Source organism: Tachysurus vachellii, chromosome 4 (assembly GCF_030014155.1).
Source record: "Tachysurus vachellii isolate PV-2020 chromosome 4, HZAU_Pvac_v1, whole genome shotgun sequence".
Lineage (NCBI taxonomy): Eukaryota > Metazoa > Chordata > Actinopteri > Siluriformes > Bagridae > Tachysurus > Tachysurus vachellii.
Window position 1 is genome coordinate 22,304,072 of NC_083463.1, and position 15,802 is coordinate 22,319,873.

Below are 15,802 nucleotides of genomic sequence, written 5' to 3' on the forward strand. Positions count from 1 at the left end.
TCTCTATGGGGTTCAGATCAGGTGAACAAGGAGGCCATGTCATTAGTTTTTCTTCTTTTAGACCCTTTCTTGCCAGCCACGCTGTGGAGTACTTGGACGCGTGTGATGGAGCATTGTCCTGCATGAAAATCATGTTTTTCTTGAAGGATGCAGACTTCTTCCTGTACCACTGCTTGAAGAAGGTGTCTTCCAGAAACTGGCAGTAGGACTGGGAGTTGAGCTTGACCGCATCCTCAACCCGAAAAGGCCCCACAAGCTCATCTTTGATGATACCAGCCCAAACCAGTACTCCACCTCCACCTTGCTGGCGTCTCAGTCGGACTGGAGCTCTCTGCCCTTTACCGATCCAGCCACGAGCCCATCCATCTGGCCCATCAAGACTCACTCTCATTTCATCAGTCCATAAAACCTTAGAAAAATCAGTCTTCAGATATTTCTTGGCCCAGTCTTGACGTTTCAGCTTGTGTGTCTTGTTCAGTGGTGGTCGTTTTTCAGCCTTTCTTACCTTGGCCATGTCTCTGAGTATTGCACACCTTGTGCTTTTGGGCACTCCAGTGATGTTGCAGCTCTGAAATATGGCAAAACTGGTGGCAAGTGGCATCTTGGCAGCTGCACGCTTGACTTTTCTCAGTTCATGGGCAGTTATTTTGCGCCTTGGTTTTTCCACACGCTTCTTGCGACCCTGTTGACTATTTTGAATGAAACGCTTGATTGTTCGATGATCACGCTTCAGAAGCTTGGCAATTTTAAGAGTGCTGCATCCCTCTGCAAGATATCTCACTATTTTTTACTTTTCGGAGCCTGTCAAGTCCTTCTTTTGACCCATTTTGCCAAAGGAAAGGAAGTTGCCTAATAATTATGCACACCTGATATAGGGTGTAGATGTCATTAGACCACACCCCTTCTCATTACAGAGATGCACATCACCTAATATGCTTAATTGGTTGTAGGCTTTCGAGCCTATACAGCTTGGAGTAAGACAACATGCATAAAGAGGATGATGTGGTCAAAATACTCATTTGCCTAATAATTCTGCACTCCCTGTAGTTTGTTCCCTGTTTCATTGACAGCTATGGACCATATTGCTCATGAGACCCCACTGAGTGCAGAAAAAGGAAAAAAGGGAGTAACGTAGAAGAAATAGATAAACCTACATGATCTCTCCTCCCAGTGCATAACTAATCTACTTAATTGCATTATGAATTCACTTTCATTTTAATTACAACAAGACCCCTGAATGTGGGCCATGTCTAATGGATATTACTTTTCACTTACTGCACTTTTATAGTTAAGAGGATAGGTTTCATTAAGTGTCTTGTTGGATGAGTTGAAATGTTCTTTTTAAATTACAAATGCTGTGCAGCAGAAGAGAAAGTGTGATGACATGATAACAACTAATCGTGTTCTTGCCAGTTACAAATTTACATCGAAGACCTTTCATTTCATGACTTGCTATTTGACTTAGTTTGATCGATAATTTGAGTGACTATACTGTGGTGTGCTGTGGAAGAGGCTGCAAAAAGAGAGATGCGACATGACTGGATAGACTGGTGAGGAGAGCAGGCTCTGTGGTAGGGACAGAGCTGAACTCACTGGTGACAGAAGCAGAAATAAGGACCCTTAACAGACTTCTCTCCATCCTCTACAAAACCAACCACACAACATATTCACCAGGCAGATGAGAGAGGAGTGTGTTCGGTGGTAGACTGATGTCTCTGTCATGCTCCACTAGTAGACTGAGGAACTCATTTGTCTTTGCCCCCCTGGACATTAGACTGTACAACATCTCTCAGGTATGGCAGGATGGAAACATACAAACTGAGGAGGGACTTAGTACAGTTTTTTAATCTGTATATATATAAATACATACGGATAGATACTTTATTGATCCCGGAGGAGATTCAAGCATACAGTAGGAACATAAGGAGCAATAAAATTTCACAAACACAGTAAGACAGTAAACCCCCCAGCCTCTCACCCAAACATGTGCAAATGAGTTGTGTGTGTGTGTATAATATGTAAATATATGTAAACTAGCAGCAAATAGATAAGTAAGAATAGATAAAAACGTATTGTTTGACCTGTACTACCACAAAGGAGTTTTAAACATTTTACAATTGAATCTATTCAGTTCACTTTTCAGAATTCTTTACTTTTAAATCATGTCTAATAGACTCTAAAAAGTAAATGCCAATTTTTGCCCTTCATATTACTGCCTTTGCACTTTCAACCATTTTATTCAGCAAAGGGATTAAAAGTTTTATGCAAGTGCTCTACTTTTTTTTTTCTAATGCAAGTCCACACTTGCATGATGAAGGGGGTCATTTTACAACCATACGAAATCTCTGTGTCATCCAATAGAGGGGAGTGTTTAGTCTTCCAGCCGCCCCTAAGTGGATTACTCTTGAACCAGGACATAGAAGTCTGTCTGAGTGCCCTGGGCTGGAGATACGATTGTGCTCCTCCTCTTTCCCTTCTTTATCCCTCTTTCCATTATCCCTCAGCCTAGCATGAAGAAAGGATGAAGACAGAAGCTGTGTGTCCAATGTAGCCTTCAGACATAATTCTCGCAGCTCTGAATGTATGTTAAAAACTGGCTAGCAAAGTCAGAATTTGTATTTTATTAGAACACTTTGATGAACTTTAAATTGAGTTGGAAGAAAAGTCACAGTAATGATTGCTTAAAGCTCCTGGCAACAAAATAAATAAATAAATAAATAATCTACATGATTCAAGACTATATTTTTCATAATTACAATATAAATATATAAGGCATATTATAACAATGTGGGCATGTCATATAGCCTACTGAATGGAAGCAGTGTCAGTAAACATCAATATAAACAGTATAGTATTGAAAAAGCATATAAGAATGACACATCCACAAAGTCACGAAGGTGGTCTGGTGTTGTATTCTGTACATACTGTAGTTCTAGCAACATCATGCTCATTGAAGTATCCAAAATAAAACAAAATTGCACTATTCCCTTTGAACCAGCTTAAAACACAACACTGATAAGCATAGTATGGCACTGTGACCTGTAGGAGCAGCAGGCATATTGTTCGGCTGGTTTAATAAAAATAGATCATTATTGTTGTATTGTGTTCTCATTTATCTGTGCAGTATCCACACAGTAGCCAAGATTCCATCCACTTTTTGCACCTTATTAATTATTAATTTTGCAGAAAATCGATACGTACTGGAGTTTAACAAGATCAGAATTACATATTTTTAGGTTTATCTTATCAGTTGTTATTTTGTGACTTTATTAAACTAATATGGAAAATATTATAGTTGTATGAAGTTGTCAGAAATTGTAGTCCTGGCTTTACTTTACATGTGAAGGTATAAATATATATTTTCTTAAACGTGTTAATTATACACGTTTAAGTGTAAATGTCCCAGAACAATAAAAACCAACATTATCTAAATCATAGTGCAGCTGCTCTGCTAATTTTCCATCTTTTCACAGGTAGAACTAATCACACACTTCCACACACACACACTACAATACAACGTATTAAATCATTCAATTCAAACTATATGTAGTTTTGCTCACACTCAGACACAACGAGGTGGACTGAACAGGAAAAAGGTGACTTTAGATGCTGTCATTAAAGAAAAAAGGTAGCTGATGAGATGGCTAACCCTAACCCTAACCCTGATTATTTTTTAATCAAATATAATCCTGCTTTATCCAACTTGAATCGGCTGAAAGAAAATATCATTCATTCATTCATCTTCTACCGTTTATCCGAACTACCTCGGGTCACGGGGAGCCTGTGCCTATCTCAGACGTCATCGGGCATCAAGGCAGGATACACCCTGGACGGAGTGCCAACCCATCACAGGGCACACATACACACACTCTCATTCACTCACGCAATCACACACTACGGACAATTTTCCAGAGATGCCAATCAACCTACCATGCATGTCTTTGGACCAGGGGAGGAAACCGGAGTACCCGGAGGAAACCCCTGAGGCACGGGGAGAACATGCAAACTCCACACACACACAAGGTGGAGGCGGGAATCGAACCCCGACCCTGGAGGCGTGAGGCGAACGTGCTAACCACTAAGCCACCGTGCCCCCCCAAGAAAATATCAGAAAATTAAAAATCAGAAATCTCTTAAATTAAATAATATTTTTGGGGTTGATATATTCACAATAGAAGCTATAGACAACAGTAAGTGCCATTTATACAGCATAAATGAGTTGCCAAGGGTTAAATAAATGGCAAAATCTAAGCAGCTACTGCTATGTAACACAATCACACGCTATCTGGAACAACTCATTTTTATTCGCAGCTAACTACATTAGCATTTTTAGTCAGCCTCCAATTTTATGTGAGAACTCAAGATGAAGTGTTTATGAAGTGTTGATGTCTAGTTGCATTCTCTGGCAGAAAAAATTGTCAGCTGTTCTACACATACAATAGCTGGCAAACAGTATGTGTTACTGAAGCCTTGTTTTGTACAGCCACGATGTTCCTTTATCCATTTTAAATAAGCAAATGAATAAATCAGTGCTAATCTGCACATATATTTGCTAGGTAGTTGTAAATATGAGTTCATTAAAAAACAAGACATAACACATGTGAGATCATCTTTGGAAACATCTTGATTCCCCCAATCAGGCTAATATCCTCAGGTACAGAGACGTCAAGCTATTGTCAGGTTATCGTATATTGAGTCTTATATACTTTGTTCTTGGGTACATGTTGTTTTAATTTAACAACCTGCCAGATGGACCTTGATCAAGACAAGGCAAAAAAAAAAATCAAAAATCAAAAACCAAAGACTGTAAATTGTGCCTTTTAGTGCACAGTCCTCCCAGGCTTAATAATATATCATCATGAGTGACAATGCTACTTAAATTGTTTTTGTGCTGTTCTAAGGTGACAAGGAGAAACCTGAGCTCATCAGAGATGTTGATGTGAAAATTATAGCCTTCATATTGCATATTTAGCCGACACCTGTGTTCCACCATCTGTGTTTTTTCTGCAGAAACAGGTGATGGAACATATTGAATGCTGTCTGCCAAGTCAGTTTTCCTTGACTCCAATTGTGCACACAGTAGTTAGGAAATGGGAATTTGCATCAAACTGCTTGCAAAGCCCAACTTGCTTGGTTTGATGAGTCAACTTCTCTTTTGCAGTGTCCATCTCACAACTTTCATGCAGTAAAAGACAGCAAGTCTGGTCAATGTCAAATCTTCAAAACACTTTATTTGGTAATGGATTGATAATGAGAATGGAATATAAACTCCAACCTCTATAAAAGAATAACTAGACCATATTAAAGGAATAGAAACACAAATTCAATTACATAGACAAAGACTTTAACACAAGCACATATCTTTTATTACTTAACGTATAGGAAATGTACAGATGAGGTTGGGTTCCCTTTTGTGTCTGATTCCTCTCAAGATTTCTTCCAAATACAAGTTTTTGCTTGCCAAAGTCACAGGCTCATTACACAGGGATGCATTCACATTTCAAATGGATAATTTATATCCTGAATGTATATATTTCTGTAAAGACAGTTTAAAAAATGTCCAATGATAAAAGAGTCATAAAAATTAACTGAATTGAATAGAAACATAGCCAGCATTCTTAAGACACTGAGCAAGACAATTAGCATGTCATTTTAATTACATTAAAATGTGGTGGCCAGGTTAGATCCAATGACTTTATTTGAAATTATTCATAATCTTCATCTACCAAAAATGACAATGTAACTATTCCTATCTGTCTATGGCATGTGTACTGGATGTATTAGCTAACAGGAGTTAATAACAAACTATAGAAATACATTGATATGCCTCTGAATAATGAATATCATTAGCAATATAAAATATAGCTACAAAAATACTAAAAAGTGATCACTGATTACTCACCTGTTTCGTTGTTGCTGTCAGTAAATATCTAGTGGCTTTTATCATTATATACCATTTATAAAATAACGTGGCAACAAATAATGATGATAATAATAATAATAATAATAATAATAATAATAATAATAATAATAATAACAACATTCCATGAATTGCAAGTGTAATAGTTTCCAAAAATTTTAAGAATCATGAACTGGTGAGAAATACAAGGTAAAATAGAGTTATATAGAATGCTAATCCTAGATGTTTTTCCAGTCCAAATACAAACTGTCCAATAGTCTAATAGACACATACAAACTGTGGAAAGTGAGTACCTCCTTTTAAATAAAATGACACCATTATTATTGAGGTTGGGAGACTGACTTCCGGTGAAGTATTACTGTCTAATGAAGTGCTTTAATTGACTCCTTTGAAGGCTACTGTCTTAATAGATGTCCCAGGGCCTCTCAAGTTAATAGCAGTGACGGAACCGTTTTAGTGACAAAGCTTTTAGCAGCCATTTTATCGAAGGCATGATGCTCTTTGCTACTGGCAGTAAAAAGTGAATAGAAGACTAATAAAGGCCAAAACGGGCAATTTTCTCTGTCAGCAGTAGCAGATGATGTGCATAAAATACACCACACCAAACTTTTCTTTTTTTAATAAGAGCTTTCTCTGTGAACCAGTATGTTATGCTGAAAACTAGCATTAGATGTACCTACCTATGGTACTTAAGTTGACCAGATGTACAGAAGGTATATCCTAATTGAAAGTTTTAGTTTAAACTTTTCCCTTACTGAGCCGATGCTTAACAAAATGCATTATATTATGAAATTAGTGATATAGCCTGAAACAACAAATGCCATAAATGTCTTGATTTGAATTACAGCTTTGGTAATAGTTCAACCTTGATAATTGCTCAATGATGAACTGTCTTAATATGACACAACTGCATTACACACTGCCCATAATACAAATTCACACTTCAAATTACACCTATATGATCGTAACATACACATCATAACAATGGATGTAATGCAGTGGCAGCCTTGACAGGACAAAATTAATTCATAAGCTCTTAATATTGTCTATAGATTGATTCTGGCTAGATTTAGTATTAGAATTGGCTTCTGAGCTTGCCCTTTAAACCTTATGTCAAGCTCTAGGTCTTTCCTTTCAGCATTGCATCATTGCCCAAGAGAGGCATTATGATATTTAATGCTCAATAAATGTCCGACTGCTGCAAATGGATCGATTTCTGTGGGAAAAAAACAGGAAAATGTTTGAAGGTGAATCATATATACTCATACAAAATAAGTCCTGATTTGAGGATTTAAGTCCTGAAATTTAATTAAACATGCAACCAGAAAGCCAGTGCATAAATCCCCCTTCTAATTATCCCTCTCTTGAAGGATAATACTGTACATTGCTTAGAAATTAGGTCTGAACTTACAAGTTTGAAATTGCTGGGCTGTGACTCCTAGAGGAACAAAATACTTTAATTCAAAGAAATCTGTAAAGACATGCCCCAGAATACTACTGATTGCTTCCAGACTAGCATTTGCCTCTTAGTTTTGTCACAAACTCTTCAATAAAGCCATTCAAGTTACAAGTCTATAAACAGCATGAATCTTTATAAAACATTTCAGGAACATCCAGACAGTGGATTCATGCCAAGGCTGTGAGATAATGGCAAGAAAAATCTTCAAACCGAGTGGTCCTCAAATACTTCTTGGGTGTTCTTGGACAATATACAGCATATTCTATGAGGGCACAGTGGCATGGTGGCTTAATGGTTAGCACTGTTGCATTGCATCTCTGCAGTTGGGGTATTGATTCTTTCCTCTACCCTGAGTTTGCATGTACTGTGTTTCCTACAGGTACTACAGATTCCTTCAGGAGGACAAAGAGCATTGAGACCTGGCTTCCCTCAGAAGAACTTAGATCAAATTATTCTGATTAATATAAATGATACAATTAAGCCCACATGTTTATTTCTTAGGAATATGCCCAAAAATGATGAATGATTACAGAGAGCATTAAAGTGGGTTGAAATATGGTGTCCGGTTTAGTTAAATAAAGAACATCTTACCAATATTTAAATACTTTTAAATCACTGCATATTTTCAGGTTTTTTTTTTTTTTTTTTGCATAAAGTACATTATGCTCAGGCTAGAATCAAGATTTCAGGTAAATTTCTAAACAGCCTTATATACAATTTTACAATTTTAAACCAGTAACTAGCAGTGTGAAATGTTAAAAGTTAAGGAATTTAGAAGAAAGTTTCCACTAAAATGCATTATAGCCTGTGCATGAACTCTGAGATTACCATTTGAATCCTGTCTTTACTGGTGTACTCAAAGAAAAGCTGTACATCTCCTACACTTTGACACTAACCAAAGACAAGGAAGGCAATAAATTGAACAAAAATGTTAGACAAAGCATTGTTGCATTGCTGAAAGACCATTCAATGTCCATGACAAAGCAGTATAACTTCCTTTGTTTTGGCATGGAGACGTTTTTGTTCCTTTTAAAACGAATTCCATGAGTGTTTGGTTGGGCTTTACGTTGCCCAGTGTAATAGTATGGTGTGTTTACAAGCATTAGATGACAACCTTGGCATTTGACACTGGCTGATTACCATTGGCACTACAGTGATAGACAGGATATCCCATGAAGTATCCATTAGTAGCATTTACTAGTTCTTTGAGATTTCTTTAAGGGTTCATTGGTCAACCCTTGCATTACGGTAGCTGACAGGTTCAAACATACCCAGTGCTGTAACAAAGATGAATTATAGCTACTTCTATCATCAACTAAACCAGTATCCCTGCTAAACACCAGTGCCTTGATTGTAGGAGAGAGCAAATTCTAGAAATCCTCTACAGCAGCAGCAATGCTGTAATATAGCCTCTGGTGCAGAAACAACACTTTACAGCTGAGGAAAACCAAATACCTCGGGTAGTAATATTCATTTTTAAGACTAACAACCCATAAAATGTACCTTAAGGATGCAGGTAACTAAAACGTACAGAATATTAGCTGAAAAAGAAAAACAAATGTTTGTTGCATACATATATTATTCAATTAACATTGTGTTCACTACAAGAAGTATTTTTTAGTGTCTTTCTTTAGAAGCGTATAAAAATCTACCTTGATTTGATGCCATTCTGTTGCTAGTTACTTTCACTGCAAAGTCATAAAACAGCATGAAACAACAGATCTTTGCAAATAGGTCCATGCACTGGTCAAGGGTCAAACAGCTAGTGAAGACAATTTATGATTGCGGACCATTCTGCAGTAAACTGTGCTTTCTATTTATCCCCATTCTTTTTCAGCAGTAACTGGACTTGCATGATGATATAGTCAGTGTTATTTCTTTTTTTTTTTCTTTCATGCTTAACAATGTAGAGATGTGTCTTCTGAATGGCAGTATAAAATTTAATCCTACTGAATGCAGAACTAATAATACAACAAGGGAAGGTATTATTGTCCATATTAATATCCAAATTAGCCTTGCTGTAGCATGGCTGAGACAAATATATGTGTTGCTTAGCAACACTTTTCTATACTTCAATCTTAGTGATGAAGTCAAACAACTTCAGTTTTTAAAGAGCTAAAGATCAGCCTCAATGAGAATGCTTAGTAGAAAACAGGAATGGCTAGGGGGCAAAGTGGCTTAGTGGGGGCAAAGTGGCATCAGGGTTGGTGGTGAGTAGGTGGTGGGACACGCTTCAGTGTTTCCTCCAAGTTCTCCTCAGCCCAAAGAAAAGTTGACTGACAACTCTAAATTGTCCATAGTGTGTAAATGGGTCTGTGTATGATTGGATTGTGTGATGGTTTGGCACCCTGACCAGGGTGTCCTCTACCAGGTATCCTGAGTCTCCCGGGATGGACTCCAGGCTCCCTGTGACCCTGTGTAGGATAAGTGGTATGGATAGAATTATTGATACTGGCATAACTGAAAAACCCTACCTGGGGAATGATAACATTTAAAAATAGGTTGACATTTTAATAAATCCTGGCCCAATCCTGGATCACTGCTATCTAGTTTGTTCCAACTGTAACTTAAAGATTCCGCATGAGGAATGTAGCAATGCTTAAGTTGAAGAGATCAGGCCCAAGTCAGTCATGTGTTTTTCTTCAGTAACCAGCTTCTATTATATTAAAATATCTTTTGTGTAAACTGTATGCTTTGTTTTTTGCAAAGTATTCTGGCCTTTAAAGGGCAGCTGAGCACATCTGATATAAAACATTTTACTTGTTGTCCAATTTAAAAAGCCTTGCTTAGATGATCTCATAAATGATTGAATTCATTCCTGGGAGGACACACTAATAACTAAGTAGTACACACTGCTCCAAAATGATTTATCAAGTTCTTCTCCAAGGTCTACTAAATCCCCAAATCAAAGTTGTCCGTTATAAAGAGAAAAAAGCTTAATATTTCTCAAGCATTCCAATATAAAGCCAGAAAGAATAAATTAGAGATGAAAAACAAACTACAAACCCCCAAAATAATCAAATGAATTTTGAAAGCAGTAGAAAAGAAGGGAAAAGAATATTATCCATTTACAGACCACTCTAATTCAAAAATGCTTCTGAAAGCATGTCAGTGTAGTTTATGGTTTACGACTCTTCTTCCCTATCAAATTGAGGGACCACTTAATATTCCAGGACAAGGACATTCACTTATTGAGCACTTACTCAAATAGTTAGAAGTGCTCAGTGAAATGAGCTTACAGTTATTACTGTTTTACCTATAAGATGATTTGTGTTCCACTACAGGCCTACACACACCAACACAAAAACAACCAAAAGTACATTGTTGTATGTATATGCAAGTGTCACTGTTCAGAATTCACTGATACAAAGTGATGGACAGCTGAACAGCTAAGTTTAAAATTGAAGAAATACACTAACAGGTTGGATGTTCTGTGATTTAACAAAATCTAATGTCATATTTTGTGTCATTTCTTGCATTTTTTCCACAGTTTGTATTGCAGGTTCCTCATTCCACATATTGAATAAGAACATTTAATTGTACAGACATTGCTCTCGTTAAACATTCATTTTTTCTGGGCTCACAGTCTAGCAGCATTACAGCAATACCCTCAGAAACATTCTGGTTTACTGAATAACTCAAAATCTTAGCCAATGGAATAATGAATACTCATGAATATGTGCCATTATCCAAACCATGTCTCTGCCTGATGTGTATTATACACATGCTTCTTTTAAAGCCATGTTGATTAAACCAATTGAATTTTCTTCTGTGCTAAATTTTCCATGACTGAAGATCTTCCTTCTCTTGATAGAAAAATAAATATGCAATGATTTTGACATGCAAATGGACATCATATTAGACATATTAATGGTGATTTTTGACTGGCTTTTAGTATTTGGCAATAATAATTAGTGTTGGCAGACAAGTTAAAGCCTCATTTGGTGTGCCACAAAACACTACTGATCCCTTTGTCCAGTCCAGTAAATATCCAGAATCATATTTATATTTATATATCTAAGAAATAGAACACAACATGGTGTGCTGTAAGGAAGATAATAAATGATGGGGTGGTGTGACGTAACCCAGTGCAAAGCCCTGAAACTGAAGAATCATAAATAATAAATGTTAATCATGTATTTACAAAAGGTTTCAAGATTAAAATGGACATTTATTTATTTACACAGGTGAATAACTATGTTCACACATTGAACATAAATATAACTAGATTTGTAAAGTTCGTCGCAACAAACTTTGATGTTGGCTTGACGAGGCAAGTATTCGCAAAGGCCGGTGCTTTTTGGAGGCGAGTGGACATAAGGGTCAGTGTTTCTTTTGGAGGCAAGTGGACAGAAACCTAGGGTGCCAAAACATTTGGGGGCAAGTGGAGACGAGCATGTGACGTCATCTGAATACTCCTGAGGAAGTTCCCCTCATTGGGCTGTTTTGATATGTCACATGTTCATGTTGTGCTAATTTTTGACTTTCACGTGACATCACGTGACATCATCAGAATACACGTGAGGAAGTTCCCCTCATTGTGCTGAGTGTTTTGATATGTCACATGTCCATGTTGTAAAAAGTTTTTTGATTTTGCATATATTGGGGGCGGGGCTGTAGGACAACCGAAAGGCCAGGCGGTACACCAATTTAAAAGTTTGTTCAGAGTATCATCCTAAAGGAGCTGGCCGAGTTTGGTGTAGATAGTTCGAAAGCTTACCGAGTTATAAACCTCCAAATTTATAATGGGAGTCTATGGGAAAAAAGGCCACTTTGAGACCCGGTACCAGAAGTACTGGTACTCGGATCGCTTAGAAAAGTAATAGCAACAAGCTTCAGACCAGGGTCTACAACATATCCGAATTTGGTGCATGTGGCTCGAAAGCCCTAGGCCACATTAAATTTTATACATTTTTGTCTAAGCTTAAATAGGAAAACAGAATGTTGGCTTCTACAAAGCCAACATAATAAGATCCTATAATAATTTGGAGAAACACATTAAACACAAATTTGACACAGTATGAATATTTAATTATCTGGTAGTTCTAGCACATTGAAAAAGCTCCACAGAACTGATTTTAACTAGTGTCTGATGCTTGAGGTATGCAACAATGATCTGGCAATATTTTTAGATCATCTAAATGTCTAGAGACCTTTTACCAAGTTCATTGCACACTGCACCAATATTTACTCTGAGCGCCTATGTAAATATGAGTGCAGAAAATACACACACCTTTAGTTATATGTTGATTTTATATGCTAGAGGCATTTTGCCAAGCAGCTGGCTGTACTTTGGTGCTCTATAGTTTCCAAAAAGATTTTCAGCAACATACTTGAATGGCTTCCATGCAATATTTTTCTGGTCCCACTGGAAGATTTTCAAACTGCCAGTCATTTGATGCCAGACTGCCAGACCTATTTGATTTCTGGAACAATAAAAAAAAATGCTTTCTGTATTTTGCCATCTGTTATTTTGGAAAACATCTGTCTAAAGGATTGGGAACCTTCAATTTCCTTGTACATTGCTTGCAAGATTAATATGAAGAGGAGGCAAAAATATCTTTGCTGGGTTGACAAGTGCTTTATACTCCACACTTTTCGGCCCTGGAAGCATATACTTACTACACAGTCAGTGCTTTTTAGAACAGCTCCCTATTCACAAATGAAACAATAGTACTAAGTGTATCTAAGCTGCATTTCTATGTGCCATGTCAAAACCTTTTGGGTAACAACTTATTTGTTGACCAATGATGTTATAGAAATGACCTGTTACACGAGAGCAACATTTTAAAATCTGAGTCTAAGTATTAGACTTAGCATCCACCATTTAATTCTCGATGAAACGATAATGTAATAGAACAAGCAATATAAATGTGATTTGAATTACAGGTGGTACCGCAGTCCCATGTTCACACTGAAAATGAATCAAGATCTTTTGAGAAATCAGATTTAAGATATAAACAATGCTGTGGTATCAATTCAAAGGTTATGATGGACAGCAACATCTGTGAAGTGTTTCAATATTGTCAACGTTTCTTACTATTCTGGCTACTAGACTTGTGTTTAGTTTGCATTTAAAATAGCCGTCATTAAACCAGCCAGATTTAGAAATGGGTATCTTTAGATATTCATATGCCCACTGAGGGACAATTATCCAAATAGCTCATTTGCCAGATGCTTTATGTAAGCAGTTGAGGGTTAAGTGTCTTAGTCGAGGACCCAATAGTGGCTCTCTGGCAGCACTGGGATTTGAACACAACACAAATGACACAGAAGCTCAATTTGAGCCAACACTGTTGTGCTTGTTGAGAAAAGAAAATGGTGAATATCTTTTTCTATAGATATTATCATGTAGCAACATAGTGATTTCTTTCATGTTTGACAAAATACCCCTGATGAGTGGCTGCAGGGTATTATTGAATTAATGCTATGTAAGAAGCTGCTGTATTTTATATAGAAATATATAGACAAAGCATTTCAGAAAGCACAATACATCAAATTTTGATAAACAGCAGAAGAGCACTTGAAAAAGAAAAGGGTGATTTTTTTTCTGTCCAGTTTGCTGAGTGTGTACCCATGATAGCCTCATGTTCTTGTTGGACAGGAGTGGAACGTAATTAGTTTTTCTACTGTTGTAGCTCATCCACCTCCGTCTTCAACAGTTTGTGCATGCTGAGATGCTTTTCTGTTTAGCATGGTAGTAATCAGTGATTATTCGAGTTACTAAATCCGTCCTGGAAGCTTTTTTTCGCTCTGATGTCTCTTATAGACAAGGTATTTCTGCCCACAGAATGTCTCACACTCAAAGTTTTTGCACCATTCTGCAAAAACTCATCGTGTGTAAAAATCCCAGATCAGCTGTTTCTGAAATACTCAAACCTGCCCATATGTCAGTGTTATTCAATTAATTTGTCATGGGGGGCAGTTCATGAAAAGCATCCCAAATTAGGGGCCAGAGAGATATGGCTTGCAATACAAGTGATGACGTCAACAATATAGGAGCCCATATGTTGTATTCTTGCACTATAAGACACCCAAGTAAGCTTTTTTCCTACATTTAAACATGATTGTGTTGTATTCTGAAACTACATAGATGACCAAGTAGACTTTTTCTACGTTCAAGTGGAGATTCAACCAGAGAGCCCTATCACACTAATTTAAAATATAACTCATTTAACTGAACCTTAAGTGCACATAATAATAAAGTTCACTATATGGAAAATAGCATTGTCTCATGGTATTTTGTGTCAACAAAAATTATTTTAGTATGCCTATTTAAACTACAACAGCCGTCTCAATAATTGGCTAACATTTAGGCTGCCTTTTAATGAGGGAAATGACAATATTTAGATTTTGTCAGAGCAGTGAAATCAGGTGTATACAGTATGTTGTCAGCTCAATACACATACAGTGGCACTAGTGCTGGGTGGTGAGGGATGTGTGATTACTCGTTTTAAATGGCATTTAATGGCAAAACAAACAAACAAACAAAAACAAATAAATCGGGAAATTCAGTGAAACGTTTTACTGAATTTCTCGTGTTTTTCTTTTTTGTAAAAAAAATAATAAAAAAAATAAATAAAGGAAGGATTAACCAGAGGAAATGATACTAACAAAAGTTCTCATCTGTCATCGTACTGTCAGTCATTGTGTCTCACAGGATGTTTGTTGTAAACATTAAGTGAAGTTCTTGACCTTATCTGCTTTATTTTATGCACTGAGCTGCTGCCTAAAGCATTGACTAATTAGATTTTGCTGTATGACTGCAGGAGCACCGTAGACTGTGAGAGTGTATGTAAACCCATCCAGGGATGTTTTGCCTCTAAGTGTACCATGTCTGAATGTGATTCTCAGTAATATTAGCACACCAAACCTTTCAAAAAACATTTCTAATACTTATTTGTAAAAATAACTGAATGAAACAAAAACAGTTGAGTTTTACCTCATTTGTAAAGCGTAATCCCATGTTGTATTGTAGCTCCTAATTTGGTAATCCATGGTGCTAATATATCAGATTTCAGCCCTGATGATTCTAAACACATTTAATTATAATCATTTCAGTTTAGAAAAAAGAACAAGATTTCTTAAAAAAAAATAAGAAAAAAGTTCCAATAGTGTGTCTGCTTATAAAACACTACAACTGAGTGAATCTATGTTTTATAATAATTTAACATCGTTTATCATCAACTTTAAAATATATATATATTTTTTTACTCTTAATGTTGTTGCTATGCTAGAAGAGAAGACTCATGGCATATTTACAAATGAAATACAGGTTCTGTCAATATTGTAACCTCCCGCATTTTCTCAGTAAAAATAGGCCCTTAACCGTGTCTCCTCAGGAAAGGCTGAGAGTGAGCCAAGAAACCCAAGCACACTGGCCTTATCAGTCAACAGCTGCTTCACTCTTGCATTCTTCTGCT